Source organism: Amia ocellicauda, chromosome 21 (assembly GCF_036373705.1).
Source record: "Amia ocellicauda isolate fAmiCal2 chromosome 21, fAmiCal2.hap1, whole genome shotgun sequence".
Taxonomy (NCBI): domain Eukaryota; kingdom Metazoa; phylum Chordata; class Actinopteri; order Amiiformes; family Amiidae; genus Amia; species Amia ocellicauda.
Window position 1 is genome coordinate 10,915,713 of NC_089870.1, and position 3,819 is coordinate 10,919,531.

The 3,819-nt window shown below is 46.4% G+C and overlaps 1 long non-coding RNA gene across 1 annotated transcript; it reads right to left on the reverse strand.

Annotated features, from left to right (window-relative positions):
• Positions 1-934: 934 nt before the first annotated feature.
• On the reverse strand, positions 935-3,037 carry LOC136717037 (uncharacterized). The gene is made up of 3 exons (XR_010805178.1): positions 2,849-3,037; positions 2,177-2,283; positions 935-1,898 (listed from the first exon to the last, which is right to left on the reverse strand). It is a non-coding gene; the product is annotated as an uncharacterized LOC136717037 (long non-coding RNA).
• Positions 3,038-3,819: the final 782 nt, after the last annotated feature.

Below are 3,819 nucleotides of genomic sequence, written 5' to 3' on the forward strand. Positions count from 1 at the left end.
GAACTACACGGGAGGATCTTGTTAATGATCTCAAGGCAGCTGGGACCATAGTCACCAAGAAAACAATTGGTACCACACTACGCCGTGAAGGACTGAAATCCTGCAGCGCCCGCAAGGCCCCCCTGCTCAAGAAAGCACATGTACAGGCCCGTCTGATGTTTGCCAATGAACATCTGAATGATTCACAGGAGAACTGGGTGAAAGTGTTGTGGCCAACATCGACCAAAATCAAGCTCTTTGGCATCAACTCAACTCGCCATGTTTGGAGGAGGAGGAATGCTGCCAATGACCCCAAGAACACCATCCCCACCGTCAAACATGGAGGTGGAAACATTATGCATTGGGGGTGTTTTTCTGCTAAGGGGACAGGACAACTGCACCGCATCAAAGGGACGATGGACGGGGCCTTGTACCGTCAAATCTTGGGTGAGAACCTCCTTCCCTCAGCCAGGGCATTGAAAATGGGTCGTGGATGGGTACTCCAGCATGACAATGACTCAAAATACACAGACAAGGCAATAAAGGAGTGGCTCAAGAAGAAGCACATTAAGGTCCTGGAGTCTCCAGACCTTAATCCCATAGAAAATCTGTGGAGGGAGCTGAAGGTTCGAGTTGCCAAACGTCAGCTTCGAAACCTTAATGACTTGGAGAGGATCTGCAAAGAAGAGTGGGACAAAATCCCTCCTGAGATGTGTGCAAACCTGGTGGCCAACTACAAGAAACGTCTGACCTCTGTGATTGCCAACAAGGGTTTTGCCACCAAGTACTAAGTCGAAGGGGTCAAATACTTATTTCCCTCATTAACATGCAAATCAATTTATAACTTTTTTGAAATGCGTTTTTCTGGATTTTTTTGTTGTTATTCTGTCTCTCACTGTTAAAATACACCTACCATTAAAATTATAGACTGATCATTTCTTTGTCAGTGGCCAAACGTACAAAATCAGCAGGGGATCAAATACTTTTTTCCCCTCACTGTAGCTGTATTTATTTAGTCATTTATTGATGCTGGATGGTATGGTGTCTGTATTTTGATTTCCCCATGTTGTGTTGTGTGTTTTAAATTAGGTTGTGTCTGCTGATGCCTGTCTTGCCCAGGACACTCCTGTAAAAGAGATTTAAAATCTCAGGGAGTTCTTTTCCTGGTTAAACAAAGGTAAAAAAAAAAAAAAAGATGGTTTAAATGCCTGACGCTGTGAGGTAATTGAACAGTCTTGACAATGAACCTTGAAAGCGCTGCAAAAGCCTTGTCAAAGCACCTCGAAAGCGCTTGAAAAGGGCTTGAAGTCGGCTTCTGAAAAGCTGGAAGCGCCCTGTCTGCTGCTGGCCTGTGCTCTGGTGGATTGACAGCAGTGTGCGATAGAAAACACCGCAGCTGTAGCCGTCTATACTACCCAGGTATATATGGACCTGCAGTGAGCCTATACTGTTGTAGTAGCGCAGGCAGCCGGCACACTTGTACCGGCGCACATTGCCCACCCTCTCTCTGATTGAGACGGCCTTCACAAAGGCAGGGTCCATGTAAGCACTGTTCCTAATAACCAGCTCTCCACTGCTGACCGAGGAGCCGTCATCGCCGAGCCCGCTCTCATCCTGGCAGGCGGCTGGTAGCTCTGCAGGGCCGCAGCGTCGGGTCTCCTGCTCGGCTCTGACCTCTGTGCACTCAAACGCATCTATTGGTGAACAAGTGAGCGCGTCTTCCTCCTTCCCAATGGGCTCCTCAGGCCCTCCTCCGCTCTGTGTCTGCTCCCCAGACACCTGTGGGTCCAAGTCAGAGGGGCTGCTGGGTGGCAGGGTGCTGGACTCAGAGAGCCCAGCAGAGTCACACCTGTCAAACCAAGCCAGGATCTTTCTCTGCACGCAGACTCGTGAACCCTGGTCCACTGAATCTTGAGTCACTGCAATAGAGAGAAACAGACACTTTAGAGGCTCTCTGTTTTAGGGAAAAGTTAATACAGGCATGTCATTGTCTAGGTACCCTTTTCAATTACATTTCAGTGGATTCCCCAATACAAATCAAAGTTTATATACTACCAATTGATGTTTTTGGTTTTAACACATTGATCTTGAAATCAGTTTTTTCTTCTTCAAGTAACTTCATTATAAAATATCAGATCAGCAATTGGAATTAACATTTGGAAATTCTTTCAAATTAAACCATCAAAAAGGAACTTACTTGTGGTATTGATGGGGTATTTGGCAGCTGGAGTGCAGACGGGTTTCAGTGTCGCCAGGAGCACTATTAATCCGTGTCCAACTCTGCAAGGTCTTCGATGCAAATGGCTAGGCTCAATAATACAAATGAGAAAGTTAGGAAGGGATTTCCATAGACATCAGAATTGAATCTTCACATTTTAAATCTTTGGCTGCTGACATCAAAGAGGCCTAGTGACATCATAGAATCGCCACATTTTGAGAGTTTTCATGTAAGCTGGCCTGGAGAATGGCCCTTTTTCCTTCCTTCAGTTCAACAGCCATGCAGTAGTAGCAGCTCATGGCCCCACACAATGTGTGGGCATAAAATAACACCAGCTAATGCGACTTCAGTGTTTTTAAATGTGAAACAATCCTACTCCATACACATGCTGCAATTTACCTGCACACTACTGTTACTGTTACTATACTATACACAACAAGCAATGCACTAATAATAGCAACATCATACAACAACCATGATACATTACTGTGGGTATTACTCCAATGCAAAAATCCTGTAGAGGACGATTATGATTTAAAACAAACAAAAAAATCACTTTGCCAACAAGCTTTCTCATAACAGCACCATTGCATTATCAGACTGTTTGGTGTATATTATTATTCGATTACCCTACATAACTGCAATGTTTACCTTGTTACAACCAGATAATGTTCCCGGGCGGAACAAATTCAAGTGTGCTAGGCCTGCTGTCGCTTCTCTGTCGCAAAATTCAGTCTTCGTTAAAGAGCAAAATCGAGTCGCTGTCTCTCGCTGTGCAGTCTGCGCTTTGTGACGCCGCGCGCTCTCTTAGTACGGTGTCCGAGGTTCCAAAGCACGGGGCCGTGACGCCGTTGCTAGGCGATTAATTGATGCAGTACTTGTGACGTAGCGCTACGATGCATTTCAATGCATGTCACTGTCTATATCCGCTTCATAGAGCCGAGTATAAAGGGGCATTTGCGAACCATTGCGCATGCGCAAATCATTAAACAAGCGGTACTGTACACATAAGGACAACCCCAGCAGCCCATGCAGTTATAAACGGAACAGCAATAAACCATATGAATCAACAAGTGTAGAAAATAACCAAGTGACTGACTATAGGCCTAGCATGTATTTAATCACGTATTGAAAAATGTGCGTTGATTTTGATAGTTTTCATCACCAGCGGCCAGTCCCGTCCCCCCATCCCAAGAAAGACCCTACAATGTTAAAAATGCAACCCTTGTTAACAGACTCAGGGAGTTGCCAGTTAGTCTACACTAAGCATGGCCCTCACACTTGCGGCTCAGACCGTGTCTCCGCGTCAGCAGGTGTCCAGCGCGTCTCTGGCGGATCCATGTTCAGACGCATCTGAAGCCGCGGGCTGGAGTAGCTGGATCAGCGGGCGCATGTGGCTCCGCGGCGGACTGCACTGCTCACTTGATCGGGCTCCGCCGCCGGCCCGCTTCCTGTCGCGGAGTCTGTGATCGGGCGACAGACAGTAAACCAGCCTTGAGACCAGTAGAGCCCAAGACACAGACATCTGAAATGGGTAATATATTGATTAGACTCCCATTGAACCATGCCGCTAGACCAACACTTGTCCTCACGTATTGTTTAATTATTAGAAAGCATCGCCT